The following is a 20,936-nucleotide window of genomic DNA, read 5'->3' as shown; positions in this document are numbered from 1 at the left end:
GGAGGTGATCGGAAGCGTAGGTCAATTAGGACCACTTCTTTTTGGAAGGCTAGTCTTTTGTAGTCTTTTGGCCATAGAGTTTTGTAAATGACTCAGTGTGAATATAAAAGCATGTTTGTTTGTGAATTTGTGGTCCTACTTTTCTATCCCGAGATGATTACTGTTAGGGATTTAGTTTCGCTTCTGCGTGTGCAATAAAAAGAAAGGGTCGGCGACTCGTCTTGGGAAGTCGCAAAATTTTATCAACCAAAGAGGGATGGGTAAACGCTCGGGGGCTCGGGGCGTGACAAATAGCCCCTTTATGATGGCATTGACTAGACATTGGAAGGGGAAAAATAAATAAAATAATAAAAAAGAGAGGAAACATAATGATGATGATGATGATGATGATGATGATGATGATGCTAGTAAGGTTGTTGTGAGGGTCTCTTATCGTCTCCATTGTTGCAATTTTTAGGTTCATTTGCACGGATATATCATTTATATCAAATAATTGATATGATAGGATGTGAATATATGTCCTTATCATTGTGATTCACCAAACGGTGGATAAGATAAATTCTTGAATATTATATCATATCCTATTCAATTATATCCTAGCTAGAAATCCATATGACTAAATGTGGCCTTAGGGAAGGTGCATATTATGTATCCCTCTTGATCAACACATTATATATTCTGCATTGGCTTAATTTCATTAGACACTTAAAAGAGACATTAACGTAGGACTGTCGTAGCTGTGCACCTATGTACCCCAAACTCATGCGAACAAGACACTAGCGTATAGACTTTGACGTGTTGTGTACAAATCAGAGACTCTAATATGAGAAAGCAAGAGAGCAAAACGGGTCAACTACACAAATGCAGAAGAAGTTGACTTCCTAATGACTTTTAGCTGCAACTTTCAACACCTCAATGCCTATCAATCTCCCCTTGCAAAAGGCAAACATTTTCTCATTCCCCATCTTTAGCTTTATAAAGAAAGAGCTCTCTCTATTTTACCGAGAGAATTTACCTGCTACAATCAAAATCTCCATTTACTTCTCAAGTGAAAGAACAAACAGAAACCATAAGCGATAACGAATTCTTCGAAGACTATCGGCTTCCTATCATTGCTACTTTACCTTTTTGCGATCCTCCAACTCACCCACTGCGACGCTTGTTTCTTCGTCAAGGAACGGATCTACTGTGATATGTGAAGGGTGCAATTCGCGACTAGAGAATCGCTGCTTCACGCTTTTATCGGATCCTTAGGCAGTAATTTTCTTGACTGGAAAAATAAATGCCTACATATATACAGGCAAGGAACTTTGCACTTTCACCTAAATTATGCAACCTGCTAGGTCCTACTTAACAACAGAAACGATGCGATGAGGTTGGGTGCTAAGCTCCCCTCCTTCTAGCCGGCCCTAAGGAAGCAAGGGAAATTAAAGAAAAGAAAAAGAATCAAAATATTATTAAAATATTATTTTAAAAATGTCATGTCAACTCCGGCTAACCAAAATTGATCGTATGAATTGAATTGACACAAATACAAAATGTTTAAAATTGAATTGGCTAAAAAAGAATTTATGATTAAATTGGTCAAATTTTTTGGTAATTCTCCCTAGCAATGATAACTAGATCACTATGTCAGTGATTTTTTTGCGAAAATTGATCAAGAGCTACATCAAAATTGTAAGTGAAATTTTAGGATTAAATTGGTAAAATTAAAAAGTTAAAATGCTAAATCGACATTTCTATAATATGCTATATTATTGGTTAGGCAATTTCGCTTGCAAAAACTTTCTGCACATAAAATATATGTTTTTCTTTTTCTTTTTTTTTTTGGTCGAAAAATATATATTTTTCTTAAGGCGTGACAAATGCGTGCAGATCATCCTATCCACGTTCCTTGAATAAGGCAGGTTTCACCCATAGAATGACCGCAACTACATTGTGATCGAATAATTTTAAAGTTCACTTGAAGGGCTTCTGTGTTCCCTTTTTCTTGCTACAACCTATATTGCTGAGCTTGTTTGCCTTTAAATGTACATTAAGAAAACTATAGAATACTCTGTTCATTGAGTATATTTTTCTATGGTATTTAGCCGATAAGCCTGTCACGCCCCGATCCTCAGGCACGCACACATCCTTCTCAATTGGTCAATTTTATGATGCGATATCCCAGGACTATATATCGCCAACCCTTTCATTTATTAAGCACATGCAGAAGTAGTTATAATCCCCAGACAGTAATTCGATGGGATAGAAAAGTAAGGCCATATTTTTCATATTGAAACTTATAACCAAACTTTTATATAGAACACAAACCAAAGTACTTCATAACTATTCACATCAAAATGGAATTCTCAAAACGAGATGGAATCTCAGTACATTCAGGTCGTACTTAAGATCCCTCTCGGTATTATCTTCTTCTTCCCAAAATCCTTCTCCTCAGGTTTCACCTCAGAGTTCTCCTTCTCAAATTCCTCCTCCTCAGCTCCTTAGCGGGGTCCTGAAATGATTTCCCCAAACCGAGATGAGACTACGTCTCAACGAGTTCTACCCCACTAAGGCCAGATTAGTAAACCATTATACTATAGGCTGCCTAAACACGCACAAGGCAAAGGACTTACCTTGGCTTCAAATCCCACCTGCAAGTCAGTACAATTCACAATAGGCACCCATTTACTCCAAACAAATCGAACCAGTCGACTACATGTCACACAAATCATTCCCCACTAAGGAATATCTAAAAGCTAGGCCACGTGCATTCTCTAGGACGACATCCCAAGTCTCCGAGCCATGTGCCTCGAACCTTGGGCCCACGTGCATTCTCTAAGGCGACCTCTTCGCCAAGGTGGTACATCAAGTCACCGAGCCACGTGCCCTTTTAGATGCTATTTCCGAATACTAGACCCACGTGTATTCTCTAATGCACTAATTCGCCAAGGTGACGCATCAGATCACCGAGCCAAGTGTTCTTTTTACGATGCCCAGGCCCACGTGCCTTCTCTTAAGTGCTATCTCACCAAAGTGATGCATCAATTCACCGAGCCACGTGCCCTTTTAGATGCCAAACTCTGTCACCGAGCCACGTGCATTCTCCAGGATGACATACCGAGTCTCCGAGCCACGTGCAATCTCTTAGGTGACCTCTTCGCCAAGATGACGTACTCAACCACCGAACTCACGTGCATTCTCCAGGTGATATTCCGATTCACCAAGCCCACGTATTTTTTTTTCAGGTGATTACCAACTTACTTTCGATACTAGCAACCAATGCCCAACGATTTCTCAATCAAATAATAAAATCAACTCAATATGAATAACTCCTAAAAATTCATAATTAAATCAATTCCAAACAAATTAAAGCTCAATTAAATAAACGAACTACGCCACGACGATCAGCACGAGATTTCGGTCATCGGCCATTTCAACCTTAATTTCCGAAAATTAATTAATTAATTAATTAATTTCGAAAATTAAATAATTATTATTAAAAATTCAATTTAGCTCAAAATAAAGCCCGATTAAATAAACAGACTTCACCACGGTCATCAGCATAATATTCCGGTCCTTTGGCCATCCCAGTTGAATTTTCGGAAAATAAATAATTAATTAATTTAATTCCGAAAAATAATATTTAAATACCAAAAATTCCACTTAGGCCCGATTGTCAAATTGAAGCCTAATAAAGGGTCGGAAAAATTCCGAGCTACCCTCAATAAATAGTAGACCATGTCTACTTGCTAAATACACATTCAATTTGTCTAATTCGCATCACAATTGACTAATAAACACTAATTCATACTAATCTAACCACCTAAATCTAATTAATTAAAACTAAATAACCCTTAAGCATAATTAGCCAACTAATTAGAGATTAGTGAGATTACTCACCGGAATCGCATGCAAATCGGATCAATCCGACGGGGCGACGCAAGGAACAATAAACTCCAAAGCAGGCCTCGGGTTTGGGACCCGGAAACGGCCCAAAAGTGGGCTCGAACCAACTGGAAACCCACTTCGTGGGTTGCTGGTTTGGCCTGGCCGAGGCTGATCTGGCGACTAGGGCGGCGAGGGGAGGCCAGTGGAAGGTGAGGGGAGCTCCGGCTAGGGGTGAGCGGTTCCCGGTTCCGGTTCGGTTCCGTATGGAACCTGGAACCTACCCTCGGGTACAGGTTCCTCAGTTTTTGGAACCTTGTAACCTACTCGTCAAAACCGAGAACTGGAACCTACCCCGTCACGAGGTTCCGGGTCGGTTCCGAGTTCCAACGGGTTCTTTTTTTTTTGTTTCATTTTCGTAGTGAGCACGAATATCCGAAAGCCGAAATAATTCAATAGTTGGCCCTCCATTTTCTGTACTTGCCAATACACAGCAATGTGAATCTTTTACATTTAGACAATCAGCTCTACTTCCAATTTGCTCCACACTCTAATACAAAATCAAAGAGATTCCTCGGAAGGGAAAAGGTAGATTCTAAGTGTGATATGACAATGACACATACGAGTTGGCCAGAAAAAAGATAAGCAACACATATAGCACATGCCTATCAGAGAAAATCTATATCCTCATTTCTATCAAGACTCCTTGAATAAAATTGTCTCGTGGCTAATTCTTAAGGTACAAGCCAGAGAAATCCTAAGACAGAAAATGCACAAGAGCCTATGTTTACAAACAAGAAAAACCGTCCGAAAGCAATAACAAATTTGATCTGGCAACAAGAATGAATATGCATGACAGCAAAGACCAGCAGAAGGCTAACATGAAAAATCCATTTACCTCTTCCCCAGAGACATATACTACTAGAGCCGATCTCCCAAGATCATGCCCTTCAGCAATCATTGCAGCCATCTTCCAGTATTAATATATGAGATGGACAAGGTAGGGCATAATGGTTAGACAGGGAGGTAGATATATACATAACTTAAAATATTTTATGAATTTCTATTGTATCATCTAAGTACATTACCTACAAGACAGCAGTACTCTTGCCAACACCGGGATCACCTCCCACCAAAATTAAGGAACCTTTAGAGCCATAATGCAGCAAAATCAATAGCTTTGATAAAATTAAAATCTTCAAACTTCCATACATCTCAAGTGAAAGTTCAAGTAATGCAGCAGATTCGTGCGGACCATACAGCAAAAAAGTAGGTTGAACCTAGCACAAGACCATCGCCTAGCACTCTCGAAACCTCCTCTCCAAAGGGTTCATACCTAAACATCAAGCACCCCAAGAGATCATTTACTTTAAAGAATTAGGGTGACATGCCATCCGATTCATTGAGCCGCGAGCGAGGTTCGCGAAGCCCGGCCACCGGCACTTCGCCATCGAATCGTTCGTGGCCAGATCAATCTTCGAGGGAGGTCCGGCAACAGCGAGCACGCAACAACGGCGACGGCGGTGAAGACACGAGTCTCACGGCACCAAAGGCGGCACGGATGGCACGGCGAAGTCGGCGACGGTCGCGGCTCAACCCACAGCCAAGGGGGGAAGAGCTCGGTTCTGGCGGAGGCGGTGGTGGTTCGAAGCAACGACGGCCCGGACGGCGGAGCAAGCGGCGGCAAGAGGTGGTGATGGTGGCTTGGAGACGGTGGTGGTGGCGAGGGGTAACGCGGACGACGTGACAGCTCGTCGGGCTCAACGGCGAGACGGCTCGTCGGACGAGCAGTGGGTGGTGGTGGTTCGGTGGCCAAGAGATGGTGGTGAGTAGGGCGTGGGGCGGCGGTGTGGTGGTGGGTGAAGCAGCAGCCAGCAAGAGGAAGAAGAAGAAGGAGGAGGGTGGGGTTTCGGCCGAGAGAGGGGGAAAGAGGAGAGAGAAGAAAAAAGAAAAAAAGTTGGGGGGCAAGAAGTGACGTGAGGAGTGAAAAGTGGAGAAAATAAAGAGAGAGAGAGAGAAAGAGGAAGGGGGAAAGAATCGCGGAGGCGGGAAATCATGCGGGAAGTTAGGTTTTTTTTTTTTTAGAATTATGACCGGTTTCAGTTCCGGTTCGGTTTCGGTTCCCATAGGAACCGGGAACTGAAACCGGAACTGAACCCAGGAACGCCGGTTCCTAGAAAATGGAACCGGGACCGAAACCGGTGTCTTTGGAATCGGGAACCATGCACACCCCTAGCTCCGGCGGTCCGAACGATGGCTAGAGATGGTTGGGCAACCGTCGATGGTGGCCGAATAGGAGCTGGGCAGAGGCGGAAGTCACACGGGGGAGGGGTGGCAGCGAGCGACAGATGCGGGGTGGAGCGCGCGATGTGCATAAGTAGGCGTCACGCGAACGGAGGTCCGACTCCGGCGCGTCGCGGCGACGAGCGGTTGGCTGCTGCTCTTGCTTCGGTCCGCTTCTATCTTCGCACAAACCAGAAATGAGAAGAAGGAGGGCATCGACGGCTGAGGGACGTGAGGGAGAGGCGAAGGCGGGCGGTGAGCGGCGGAGCACGGGTGGCGAAAGTGAGCTGCTTTGGTCTTCCCCTCTCGGTCTTTGTTGTCTCCGCTTCTTCTTCGTCTTCCGTTCCATTCAAACAAAGGGGGCGAGAGAGTGTTGAGAGAGAGAAGGAGAGATGAGAGAGAAGAAGAGATAAGAGAGATTGACTAGTCAAAGGAAAGAGAGAGAGAGAGAGAGAGAGAGAGAGGCCAATTTCAAATTGGCCAGTGGAAGTGTTCGGTGGAGAAAATATTGGCTGGGTTTTACCCTCCACGTAGGCGGTGGGTAAGACTACTCAGGAGTCGACACGTGGCTCCACGTAGGAGACGACGTTAGACGTTCAAAAGCGCTCCTGGGGCCCACCACTCTGACGCCCCTCCATCTTCTACACTTCTGTCTCTCTCCTTTCTCTTCTCGCTCTCTCCGAAATAAATGGCTGGTGGCTCGGCTCGGCTCGGTTGGCAGAAGAAAGGACGGATCAGAAGGGTAATGAATGCGCCCGTGCTCCCGCTTAAATTTTCTCCTCACTTGAATTTTTTGGGTTTTGTCTCTCTCTTCGTCGAAGAGCGGACGAGAACGAGCTGCACTTCCTTCTTAGCGCATCCCACCCCTCCACCTCCGCCTCCACCTCGCCGGTCATCTACCTCTGGCACGTTGCCTCCTCCAAGAGCCCCGCCAGTCGCAGCTAGTTCCCGACCACCTTCGCCTCCCACTGTTTCCAACGCGTAAGGTTTGTGCTCGTGTTGGTCTCTCGGCAACTTCTGGGCCTCCGTCCGATTTCCTCCCTCCAACGAACTCGTCATCAACTCCGACTCTGAGCCGCCACCACCGCCGCCAGAATCCGCGCGCTATTCTGGAGGTCGAAGAAGTCTCTGGAGCCTCGCGAGACCGTCGATCTTTTTTATGCTCTGACGGCGCCGGGCGCCGAGGTTTGTTCTTAGTCACGTTCGCGATGGTTCTGTTTCCGAGATGTACGGAATGAATAGGTTCGTGTTCTGTTGCGCAGGATGTCGCGGCGGCAGAGTCGAGGTCGAAGCACATATCACCCTCGATTGTTAATTCCATCTCAGAGGTTTCGGCGGATGATTGGGATGCGTGTGCTATTGATGCTACTGGCCCTAAGAAGTATAATCCGTTGCTCTCGCATGGGTTCCTTTCGAGTTTGGAGGAGTCTAATTCTGCTGTGAAGGTGAGATTTCGCATTCTAGGGGTTGAGATTGTCGTTCATCAACGTAATTTTTGCGTTCTTATGAGAGGAGGATTGAATGATTGGTATTTGCTTCATCGATATTGGAGTCCTTGGCATAATTATCCCTTGGTTCCTTCGTGCATAAGCTTTCAGCGATAAGTTGGTTGCACACTTGCTGCTTGTGGGGTGTCCTCGATGCTTTTACGTCCGAATGACTTGTCGGCCCGATAGGTTTCGTCTCTAGAGAGATGTCTCTCCTTCTGATGCTCTAACAGACGGGGAAAAAATAAGTTCCTTTTATTTCTGGTATATGCCGCGAAGTTTCTCTTTGAATGAAGAGGGACTATTGAGTTTTGTAGAATTTGATGTCTACCTAGTGAAGTAGTTTTTTTAATGGATTGGCGCCCTCTCGGTACCTTTAGGTTTTGGCTTCTCTTCCTATTGTTCCTAAACGGAGTTCTTTCAGTTTTACTATGCTGCTAAGCTGAATAGCTTCTCTTGGATACTCCGTTGATCTATTTAATTGCTTTTAGGAAACAGGATGGATGCCACGGCACATTGGTGCTAAGGATGAATCTGGGACTGTTGTAGGTGTTGTTCCACTTTATCGAAAAGGTTTATCCTCTTCTTTGTTCTTAGGATTGGATTTATTTTCTGAAACTTCAAATAGATAGTTTCTTCTATGCTCCTCGTAAATAGCTATATATTGAGCAATTTTTACAATCTTCAAGGAGCTTTATGGAGATGGTTTCACTCATTTTCATGTTGATGTGCAGTCACTTGTATGGTGAATTTGTCTTTGACCATTCTTGGGCGGACGCTTACTACGTTATGGTTCCGATACTATCCAAAGTACCAGTGTTGTGTGCCTTTTACCCCCGTAACTGGTCCTCGGATTCTACTTCGTGATTCCTTATATAAGGATCAAGTTTTTGACATTGTAGTAGACACCTTAAGAAAATTTTGAAAGATAAGGTACGTGATAACAGATGTGTGACTGTCCATAGTGAATATGATGCTACATCCATGAAATAGCCAGAATTTTATCACACTTTTCTTTCATCATTGGGCTTTTTTTTACACTCCATCAATTGTTTGGACCTTTTCCCTTGGCTGGAGTTGCAGTAGAGTTAAAATGTTTTCAGGGCTGATCTCTATATGTATGGTCTCATGGAAAACGAGAAATAACTTGGTTATTCGCCAAACAAGTGGGGAAGTTGTGGCTAGCTGTGGCTTACTTAAAGATGAAAATTCCTGAACTGTGAATCTGATGTTTCAATTTGTAGTAGTTCTGAATTTGCTTTATATCCTTGACAATAGTCCCAGGTTTCGTCAGTCCACATCACATTTTCTTCTGAGAATGAATGGCAAAACCACAAGGACAAGGGTTTTCTACAGAGGATAGGAATGCAGTACCATTGGACCAATCGAAACTACACATGGTGAGTGGCAAAATGAGTGCTGAAATTACAGTTAGGCCTGATGTTACTTGCTGCTGGATACATTGACAATAACTTTTGGTTTTTCCCTATTCACTTTCCCCTTCAAAGCAGTAAAACAACCCGGAGACTCATCTCCATCTGAAGTGTATTAGTAGATTCAGAAAAGGTTCGAAGGGTGATTTTACAATTTAACAAAACCTTGGGAGTACTTTCGCCCCGCTTAATGCAATGAGTCGTAGACTTTCATGATTGAGCTCCTTGTGGGCTCCAGCCAAAGCCGTCTGAAGTAAAAATCATATAACATGGTGACAAACCTCTAGCAATTTGCTTATTTCTTAATGGTCGAGATAAGTATTTGATTATATCTTCTTTCATAATAGGAGTAGGGAAACAAAGACACATCAAGTAAAGCATTAAGCAGACAAGTGCTGAAACTTTGGACTCAATGTTAATGAAAATGGGCGTCTGTGATATTTCTAGGCTCTCAGTCAAAGTATTATTTGACCAAGTTTGAAATTTCATAAGACTCACTCAATTACATCATAGCTATCATACACCTTTGACCCCTTTTCTTGATTGTCAGTGAGGGTTGAAAGTATTTGGGAATTGAATGGAGTTGTCTCTTTTTGATCTAGATAGCATGTCAAGGGGTATATGCCTCACAATGTTATCTAGGTCAAATGCAGCTTTTGCTTAAAAATATACTTGGACGTAATGCTGCTGTCAATTTTCTCCATTTGATATTGTGCATGCATCAGTTTCCTTTGCAATAGTCCTGCCCGCTTAGCATATGATTGCAGCATTACTTCTCTGAATGAGTGGTGTCTTAAATTTACTTGGATTGCCAACTTTTGATCTTTTTACGTTTCTTGTGTTTATCTTGCATGCAAAAAGGTACATGCTTCAAGTTTCACTGTCTGTGCCACAGTTTTGATGACTTTTTGATGGACATGAAGCAGAACAAAAGGAAAAATATACGTCAGGAGCGCAAGAAGGTTAGTTTTTCCAAATGTTATTTTATTTGGGAATTTCCTTTATTTTGGGAAGATACTCCCACCTAGAAATTCTTTTAAATCTTGCTCTTAGTTCTTTATTCCTTAAATATATGGTTGAAAATTTGATAAATTTTTTAGTAAATTGTGTTGATACATATGCTTGTCACAGGAAATGAAGAAAGTAGTTATTATGGAACGATATATGTTACTGCAATCTTCACTAAATGCTCGTAGAACTTTTTACTAACACTCTGAGACTGATGCTTCATGGGGATTGCATTCCCAATTTCAGATATAATGCTGACTGACCTTATGCATTTGCTGAAATTCAGTCTGCTGAAGTAAAGTGTTGTACTGGTAGTTGAGCTTCTTGGACAACTGGAAAACAGACTAATTGCTGAAGATGCTTCAAAGCAGTAAAATATGAACAGTTGAGCAACGAATTGGTCGTTCTTTATGATGACATGAGTTATGGGGAAGTATTATATGAACTGATCTTTACAAATGCCTATCACTGTAACGTTCTACAAATGTTTAATGCAAATATATCAGGGGCAGTGTATCAACTGTATTTGTACCTATACTAATGGGGAAAAAAACACACACATAAACTTTCATGTAGTACTAATTTCCTTTTTGCCTGTTAAAATCAATTTTGCTAATAGCACAGACAGAATATTAAATTCCCCATTGAGTTATCAGAATTCATTGCTGGTGCACTATGGTATCTTATCAAAAATCAGTTTGCATTTTTATCTGTTGCATCTTATAGTCTCATAGTGCCAGTTTACATTGCATCTTTTTGGGCACACAAGCTTTTACTCATTGGATCGAATCCTTTCTGCAGATTTCTGCCCAAAACTTGACAATGAAGTGGCTTCGAGGGAATGAAATAAAGGTAATGAGTACAAATATCATGGCAAAAGTGTCTCGGGGAAGATTTTAAGCCAATCCTACCCAAAATATGTGAAGTTTAATAATATATGTAATCCAACCGGTTCAATTTGATATCAATGTGAATAGAGACTAGTTGGTTAACTGTACAGAGAAGTATAAATAAGTATATCAAGTCGCAACTTCCCAGTAATACTATTAATTTGAACTTAGATGCTAGTAGCAACTTTCTGTCCACTGGTTTGAGCTTTTAGATGAGTAGTCCTTAGATGTGATCATCCACATGTGACTCCTGTTCTCTTACAACTTACTCCTAAATTAATACCTTCACTTTGTGAAACATGAAGGACTTGAGCGTCTTGGTTTTGATTGTGTGTGCAGGCTAAGCACTGGGATTCTTTCTATACGTTCTACAGGAACACCACCGATAGCAAGTATGGGTCCAGTGACTGGTTGTGTCTTTCCTTTGCAGAAAATATGATATTGTTGATTGTTTTGCCTGCCTCTTGTGTATATTCAAAGGCATCTTTATTTGATATGAGAGCTTTAAGTAGATCATGTCTTGCTGCTTATGTTTATTTAGGTGGGGCAGCCCTTATTTGACAAGAGAGTTTTTTCATAACATGGAATCAAAAATGGGAGACCAAGTGTTACTGGTTGTAGCTGAAGAAGGGGATGAACTTGTTGCGGGAGCCCTTAATCTTATAGGTGGAGATACTATATATGGGCGCCTTTGGGGCTGTCACCCAAAAGCTTATTATCCCAACTTACATTTTGAAGCTTGTTATTACCAGGTTTGTCTCTATTTAACATGCAAAACTCCTGTGAGTTCGATATATACTTGATATGGAAGTTCTTTCTTGGGTGCTTATTGCCTATTTTAAAAAGTGAGATTCGTTTAACCTTATGTTGACAAGGATGAACTAATGGACTTAATTGCATGGTATGGATTTGCTAACCCATGTGTTGTACCTTGAGACTTCAGTATAGTAAAAGCGTGAAAAAGATATCAAATGTAAGTGCAAGCTAAATAGAGGAAGAGATTGTCAATTTAAAGTGGCAACCGATTCTCTAAGATTATGTAAATTCTTCCCAAGTAAGAATACTAGAATGTGTGAATATACTTCAAATCATGAAGTAAATATCATTCATTTGGTTTTGGAATCTGCTTGCGTATAATTTTGTTCTTTGAAGAAGTGGGGACCTATTTTGTTGTAATAAAAGGGTAGCGTTAGGTGATGATTATCCATGGGTCTATGTGACAGGTACAGCAGCTAAGATAAATGTCATTGTTCAGGCCTACTACCATGATTATCTTTCGCTCTAAATGGGGACTTTAGCTGCTGTAAAGGCATGGGCATATCTAGAAATGTCATTCCAGAAGTTGACAAAGCTTTTCTCTACATTAAAATAGTCCTCATATGCTAATGAAAAACTTCCCATCAAGGAATTTGCAGTGGAGTAGCAGAAACAAAGAGGAAAGAGGAAGTGGTAGATCAACTAATATTAGCGAAAAGCAGATTTGCTATGTGAGGATAATAGTTCTTGTGATATGGAAGCATGCGCTTGTCATGTTTGGAACAATATAACTATTTACTTTTATCTACATAACAAGCAATAGAAGCTGCTATAGAGCTTAATTTGAGAACAGTGGAGGCAGGGGCTCAGGGTGAGCATAAAATTCAGCAAGGTTATATGCCTGTACCCACTTATAGCTACCACTACCTTCTGGATGAGGAATTCAGCAAGGCCATAGAAGAATTTGTAGTGCGTGAGGCAACTCAGGTATGTTACTAAAATGTCATCAGGCGAGAACAACTCATTTATTAATAGCACTATCATCGTGTTGTGGTGAACATTCGATCCTTCTCATATGTTGCGAACGCAAGAACATTTTTTGCTTCCTGTGTTTATTGTGTGGTTGGCCCAGTGATGCAGTCACAAAGGAGGTAGCAGTAGACATTGTATTCAACTGAACTATCTGTGTCGTAGATGATCACTGTTGATGCCGAACCCTTGCCTTCTTATTTTCGTTATCTGTTCCACCGCACTTCATTCCCTAATGCATTTTAGCAAAGTGGATATAAGGAAGGTCCCAGCAGTGAAGTTGGACAATGTTTTAGGACTTAAGGTTTGCTTTTCTAAAAGGAGTTTCTTCTTCCTGTATAGCGGATAACTCCATTGCGCCACTATATTGGATATCACCTCTGACTCTTAGTTAAAAGAAAAGGAACATTAAACCACGTATGATCTGAAATTTCTTGTCAGGGTAATCAGAACATTTGCCTTATCTGCAGGTCAAACTTGTGATGAATTTGATCCGCGATTCTGGACCCTTTAAAGAAGGCATACAGTAGACACATGCAGGTAGGAAGTCCATGTCTGTATGGTTGTGGTATGTACATCTTGATGAAGGAAAGATCTATCCATTTCTAATGTACAGATCCGTTAGTCGACCATTTCATTCTAGTAAAAGAGTCGCTATAGAAACAATGCTTGTGGGTTTTTTGCGATCTGGCCGCCTTGGTGTGATGTCGATATGGAGACCCTCCCTACTTGATCTCGAAGCTCCTGATGATCTTAAAGAGGCATAACATCGTCAGTGCATGACATCATCAGTAAAAACATGTATCATCAAATCGTCAGCCAGGCCTCCAAAGTTCTCCAATTGTGGAAGGCTGACGATCGGCCATTTCTTCACTTGGATTGTTCTCTACTTGACTTGTTAAAAATAAGGTTTGCCCCATACATGGGTGCCTCCAACGGAAAAAATTGATGCCAACAAAGGATCGCAAATTGCTAACGTAAAGTTCCCAAATAAGATGAAAATAAATGGATTGTATATTTAAGTTGCATTTATTTTGGTAAAGATAAATGATCATAAATACTTTCTTAATAGTAATTTTTTTTTACCCCTTTTATTAATTAGTAGATAATTTTTATAATTATTCATTATAATTTTTATTTAAATGTTTTTGTGAATAATAAAAATATATTTATTTATTTATTTTTATAAATGATACAAAAATATATATTTCAAGCCTCCTGAACAAATGAGTTGTAGTATTACATTGTACCATAGCCCTCGAAAAGATTGGCGCTATACAACAGAACAGATAGATTAACGACATAGTTTCTTTGAGAAAAAAAAAAGAAGGAACCATTCAATGATACATAATTTTGCTATCATGAATTACAAAATTTTGCATCCATAATATTACAACCTTTTCAAAATTTTAAATAAGATATGGAAAATGACACAAATTGGGCTTACAATTTTGAGGTAACAAGAAGTCCAGATTAAAAAGGCTCAAACTCCATGGAACACTTTTGATGGAACACCTTTGATTCAGTCAGTGAAGACGATAAAAGTTAAAGGCATAAGCATCACTTTAATCGAAACTTAGAAGCTTATATTTCAGAATAATAGGTCTGTACTCCGAAGCGGATAATGCACTTCACCAGCAAAACATGGTATACAATCCTCCATCCAAAGCATGTCACTGCGAGCAAAAATTGTAACCTATCCCTACCACCCCCGCAGCCCCCCCCACCCCAACCCTACTAAAAAGAAAAAAAAATTAACAAACCAATCCTTCCAATGAAAGGAACTAATGAAGCTCCGGATGACAGACAGTCGGATGGGCAGGCTCCGATATTAATCGCGTAATTTTTATACATGACCACCTAATACACATTCTCACCTCTATGAAGCATATACAGCGACATGTGATTCAATTCAAATACTCAAACCACCAGGAGCAAAGACACCCATCCAACAAGAATGCCTTGAGAGTCATTATCCATCATGATCTTCAAACATCTAGTATCCGTAAGTCGAACCCGACTGTGGGGGTGCGGCGGTAATAGATTCGGTGTACGCCGGCCACCGGATTTGATGCCGAGCTGACATCACCATTTTGAGCAGGGTCACTTTGTTCCACCGACGTGGCTCGTCCCAAACCGAGATGAATCGGTGTGTCCATTGGAGGCCGCATCGAATGCGCTCCTCCGTCATCACCGATGAGGGTCCATTACTTGGGCTTTCTGCGCAATATAGATATGGATAACCTCAGCAGCTGAGGTAGATTTTTCTTCCTTCTTTTTTCAATTATCAGGAAATAAGTGCAATATAGGAAACACTGCAGTCAAGTCTTTGATAGTAAATCGAGAATCAATCAAGAGGCCTTCTATGTAAACATCTCAAAGAGGAAGAGGAAGAGGTTCACGTCACAAAGTACTAAATGATCATGGGAAGGATTCTACCAACCAATGGTTTCCAAAATCACAAATTCGCTTTTCCAAGATAAATACATGAAAATTCAGATTCAAGAAACCTAATTTAAACTGCACTTTAGTCCGCAGCTAGCGTTTTCTCGCCTTCCCAATTTGAATTTTGATGCAAATTGCAAAAGCTTACCTTTTCTAAAATCACAACACCATTCTTCCACATACAGAGAAATTATTAGATTCGAGAAATTTTCGCCATTTAAATCACAATAAAGACCAAGTATCCTTTTCCATTCCCAATTTGAAGTTTCATGCTGATTGGAGAGGCTTTTACCAGTCACGATTTCTAACATCACAATTCCGCATTTCCGAAACATAAGATTTGAGAAACTTTCAGCATTTAAACCACTTGAGACCGCCAGTTGGAGATTAAATTCTGAAGCACTGGGCACACCATTTTATCACTATAAACCAGGGAAGAAAAAAAAAGAACTTCTCCCAAAGGGTAAGCTCCATTAAACTTTACAGCATAAGCAACAGCCAAAGGCATACTAGCAGAGAGAAATCAATTTGGAAACAGAAAGTCCTTTAAGAAATTAGTTTTCTTAACCCTTCAGACACAACTTATAAGAATTATACTGCCATGGCACACAAGTCCTACTCCATAAGCTGTTCAGATTTTAAACATGCACTGCACATTTAACTAAAACCGCACTAGCTATTACCTGCAGGACTGCTGCTATCAGACCAGCTAGAGGCAGCAGATGCTCGATTATTGTGAATGCTGAGTTGTCTTGTGAGTTTCGACGGGAGGGAGGCCTGTTTCGGCATTTTCCCTCTTACGTTTTACATTCTAATCCTCTAGAAGCAGTTCTTCAATTCTTGTTGTGCTTTGAGCACTACAATCCAATGTAAACAAAGAAGGATGACTAATCATTCAAGAATAAACCTTCATTAATGATATAGAATAGTGTAAAAAAGGTTACATATGAAGCATATTAGTGCTGTCGAATTGGAAACTGTAGCTACAAAACATAACACAATAGATATGTGGTCAATGCAATATTCTAATATATGTTTTCATTATAGGGATCCATTTCCAACAACATATGCTCAGATGCAATAGATGCTACTTGCAAAAGGTCTTAACAAACCACCACTCCAAAAGGAATGCTTCGAATACCTTGCATTTGCACCATGTAGTAAGGAACACGAGCATACTATGAAAAATTCAAAAGAAAAAAAAAATCGATTCACCAAAAACAGAAACAATCAATGTGATCTTCAAGCTAACCTGATCGAACCGTATAATTGATTGAGCATGTCCTCTTTGGCTTTCTCTACTTGGCAAAGTACCACGGCCTGCTCAGGGACATAAGAAGCTAGTGAAATAAAAAGCAATGCCACCGTCTCAGCAAACATAAGAACAACAGCACCAAGTAAAGAAAACTGACTTTTGGAACGTTAGCACCAAGGCTGTTGAGAACTGCTTCGACATAACCACGAACTTCTTGGGACATCCACCGAAGTTCTATCTTCAAAGAACTCCTACAGGAACACTGGACAGTTGGAAGAGTGGAAAGTGAAACAGATGGATCTTGCTTGCAGTCGCTAAAGATAAAACAAACCCATTGATTTTCTATCTCCCTTTAGGGGTTGATGGTTGTTTCTTTTTCCCCCTTGCGGAAGAAGGGAAAGGAAGGGAATTTATTACCAAGAAATACCATTAGATGACTCACCAGAGAACCATCGGAGAGGCTTTGCCGAAGGGGAGCCTGATTCTCCCTTCATTTGACCTCCAGTAGAAGGCAGGACAACATTTCTTAATTTGTTCAACCACTCAACCTTCTCTGCCATAGTCTCAGCCTTCAATACCACCGCACTGTGAGCTACAACATGGAAGCAGGACATCCAATTGGCAGTTTGAAGGGATAGTCAAAATCCTAAAGATAAAAGACATAATGTATGAAAGAATAAGTACCTTTTAGTACTGTCTTGTAAGGAACCTTGCTAGTTATCTTGAAGACAAGACCAGGTCCTTTCCAGTCCGACCATTTGATTTTTATCCTTGGAACCTTTTATTGGGGTTCATCATCATCGGAGATTTCTTCGAGGTTACATTCCCGATGAATTCATCCACCGGTTGCACAACCAACATGCGAAACAAACAAAAAGCTAAGTACAACTTCCAAAGAGCTTGACCGGGGTCAACTTTGTATTACAAATGTGAACTTTTATACTCTCACGATGAGAATCCGATGGACAGCAATAAATGACAAGAAGTAAACAGAAGAATAAGGGATGGCCACTCAGCAAATGAAAGGGACAATAGATGGTTTTGTAGAGTATTTGATAATTTGAAGGGATGACTGTAAGCATAAGCACGAGGCCAACGATACATGCTTTCTTCAATAACTAGTCTAATGGATACATGCTGCTATACCTATGGAAAAAAAAAAAAGGCAGATACATGCTGTCATTCTTTCCAACATATTCTCCGATGACAGAGCTTAACAATATTTTGCAGCGATTCAAGTCAGAAACAAAAAAAATAAAAATAAAAAGGAAATGAACCTGTTTTAGATGCACCCAAATTGAAATGATATGAAGGTAAAATAGTGTTAGTTGATTGGCCAAAGTGCATTTGTCTTATAATAAATAAAAAGTACACTTGTCTTATTTACACTTTGAATAGCTGCATCCAAGTAATCTGCCAGGTGCACTGGTGTGAAGAATTTCAATTGGATACCGCCTTACTGCATATCTAAATATCGGGTGGAGTGAAAAAATCACTGAACTTCTCTCGCATCTAGTTTGGCACTTAAAATAAGCAACTTCATATCAGGCCTAAAGTGAGCAATATCCTATAAGGTGACAACCATAGAGATATTTTACTAGGAAGTCTATATTTACATGTGACGTGCAATAACACATTCCAAAAATATGCATGGCCATTGTCTATCCACAATCCTACTCTCCAATACAAACCTTGCAAATACTCAAATTGTTTCTTAGCATGATCATATTCTGGTAGATAATAACCATATGCATATGTCCACTTGAGCACTCGCCTACACTCAACTATCTGCAAACATCAAAGGAGCCTAATTTAGTTTCACAGATGCAGGTCAGGATAATAAATCAAAAACACTCCATCAGATTTTAACATATATAACAGCTGTATTTACATTCCAAACTGAAAATCACATAAATCATATTTAAGTTGAATTAAGTAATAAAACCTGTTGCCGGGGCCTCTATGATGAACTTCAACCGTGACTCCTGCTGGCATTGTGTGTCACTAAACTTATCGAGCCGACAAGAAGAAAAGACAAAACCTTATTTAATCAATAGCAAAGGGTCGGGAAGCATCGGCGACAACATAATTAAACCAGATAAATAGAAAAGCCATGCATCTTGCTTCCTATCACAAGAAAACAAAGATCAATATGTTAATTTAACATCACAAGCAGTTTATCGCAATTCAACCTGCCCGCCACTTAGCATCAACACATTTACCCGGTATAGATTCTTCGACACAACCGCAATCCTTAGTGTACTCAACATCCATGACTATCGGACTAAAATGTTAGCCCAAGTACGAGAGGCAAACACATATAGAAACAAAGATCTTCCTGGTCTTGTAGCACTCCTTACACTTGGCCAATGTCTCTGCAACAAACCGTGGCCCAAGAGCTGAACATCTAATTCCAACTGAAAGTACTTGAGTAAAGCGATCCACGGGAGAAGTAGAAGGGGGCTTAATCTGCAAATTAAGCGTCAAACATAATCAAGTCAATCAATCCTTCCGTGTCCAATGCAATCAGTTAAGCACACTAAACGAAAACCAACGATCAGAAACTGAATTTCATCCTGACATTAATCAGAAAACCTGAAGAAAATTTTGAAATTACTACATCTTGGAGTCAGAAATTTCCATACATGGTCATTTCAAGTGAATAATATGTAAACGAGCTCTCCATCTCTTTGACCAGAAACTGATTCAATTTATTCTCGGCTCACGCTTCCTCGAGCGACTAAGACAATGCTGGAATTTACTAAAAAACAGACACGAGCATCTACAACAGCAAACCGATTCCCAAGAAAAAAAAACGCAGGGAACTACAGACTCTCTTACCACACAGAGCAACAAGGACCAGAATTCCAGAACTGACCTTACCGCTCACCACGTTGGCAGCGAAATTGCAGACAGCATCAAGCGTGCTCTCTCAATATGCGCCTTCAGGAACCAGGCCGGCGCGATTTCCGACTTCCTCAACCAGTAGTGCCCGACCATGCAGCCCTCGTCTGGGCAGGGTTTGCGATCGCACCCTTCCCCAGCTCCTCCATCACCTTGAACACGGCCTGGAACCGAGGCTCTATCTCCTCCACGGACTCGTCTCGTGAACCCGATTCGGCTCACATCCGAGGGCGATATGTTCTTCGGCCTCGACTCTGCCGTCGCGACATCTTGCGCGACAGAACACGAACCTATTCATTTCGTACATCTCGAAAACAGAACCATTGCGAACGTGACTAAGAACAAACCTCGACGCCCGGAGCCGTCAGAGCATAATAGCCGAGGGAAAGATCGATGGTCTCGTGAAGCTCTAGAGACTTCTTCGACCTCTAGAACAGCGCGCGGATTCTGGCGGCGGCGGTGGCTTGGAGTCGGAGTTGATGACGAGTTCGTCGGAGGGAGGAAATCAAACAGAGGCCCAGAAGTTGCCGAGAGACCAACGCGAGCACAAACCTTACGCGTTGGAAACAAGTGGGAGGCAGAGGCGGTCAGGAACCAGCTGCGACAGGCGGGGCTCTTGGAGAAGGCGACGTGCCAGAGGTAAATGACTGGCGAGGCGGAGGCGGAGGCGGAGGGGTGAGATGCTCCGAGAGGGAAGTGCAGCTCATTCTCTGTCTGCTCTTCGACGAAGAGAGAGAGATAGAACCCAAAAAAATTCAAGCGAGGAGAGAAAAAATTTAAGCGGGAGCGCAGCGCATTCATTACCCTTCTGATCCGTCCTTTTTTCGCCGCCGGCCAAGCCGAGCCACCAGCCATTTATTTTGGAGAGAGCGAGAAGAGAGAGGAGAGAGATAGAAGCGCGAAGATGGAGGGGCGTCGAGTGGTGGGCCCCGGAGCGCTTTTGAACGTCGACACCGCGCCTACGTGGAGGGTAAAACCCAGCCAATATTTTCTCGTGTTCGATGGGGGGTGCGCACGAAGGAGAAGGGGAGAGGAGAGAGAGAGAGAGAGAAAAAGAGAAAGGGAGAGAGAAAAAAGAAATAAAATAATAGTCTTATTCTTTTTTTCTTTTCTCTTTCCTTTCCTTTCTATTTTCTTTTGATCTTCAATTTTTCTCCGATAATTTCTTTATTGAAATTTCGGACTCATCAATAAATTGACAGACGATGAGACGGTCCTAAAAATGAATTGTGACACGCTCGAATATTCGATTCCCGAGATCAATTTAAATTTCATGGTTAGAATCGATCAAACGTGATTTTAGTCTAATCCAACCAATTGAGTAGCTTTTAGGAATTTTACTGCAAATACATCCCTTAACGGCTTCACCCAATAAGTTAGTTAACTCGTGAGTGATCAGCTCAGAGAAAAAGGACCATAGGCACGTTGACAACATGCCCATTTCACTTTATCGAAACGGAGTCGAATTTCAGGATGTCACAAAGCCCCTTGTTACTTTTGAGTGCCATTATGATCATAACTTACATGAAAAATTGGATCCTGCAGATATCATTGACAAGCTGGGTCGAAAATTTTT

The 20,936-nt window shown here is 41.4% G+C and overlaps 1 long non-coding RNA gene and 1 pseudogene across 2 annotated transcripts; one reads left to right on the top strand and one right to left on the bottom strand.

Moving 5' to 3' along the window:
- Window positions 1–6,123: 6,123 nt before the first annotated feature.
- On the top strand, window positions 6,124–13,422 carry LOC120286403 (annotated as a pseudogene).
- Window positions 13,423–15,998: 2,576 nt separating this feature from the next.
- LOC104432568 lies at window positions 15,999–16,935 on the bottom strand. Of its 2 annotated transcripts, none has more exons than XR_005547809.1 (4): window positions 16,899–16,935; window positions 16,614–16,707; window positions 16,454–16,521; window positions 15,999–16,058 (listed from the first exon to the last, which is right to left on the bottom strand). It is a non-coding gene; the product is annotated as an uncharacterized LOC104432568 (long non-coding RNA). The 2 variants fall into 2 exon arrangements; XR_005547808.1 differs by having other exon boundaries at window positions 16,614–16,718; window positions 16,899–16,930.
- Between the last annotated feature and the right edge of the window lie 4,001 nt (window positions 16,936–20,936).

Source organism: Eucalyptus grandis, chromosome 2, assembly GCF_016545825.1.
Source record: "Eucalyptus grandis isolate ANBG69807.140 chromosome 2, ASM1654582v1, whole genome shotgun sequence".
NCBI lineage: Eukaryota > Viridiplantae > Streptophyta > Magnoliopsida > Myrtales > Myrtaceae > Eucalyptus > Eucalyptus grandis.
This window is presented reverse-complemented; position numbering and strand designations above follow the sequence as displayed.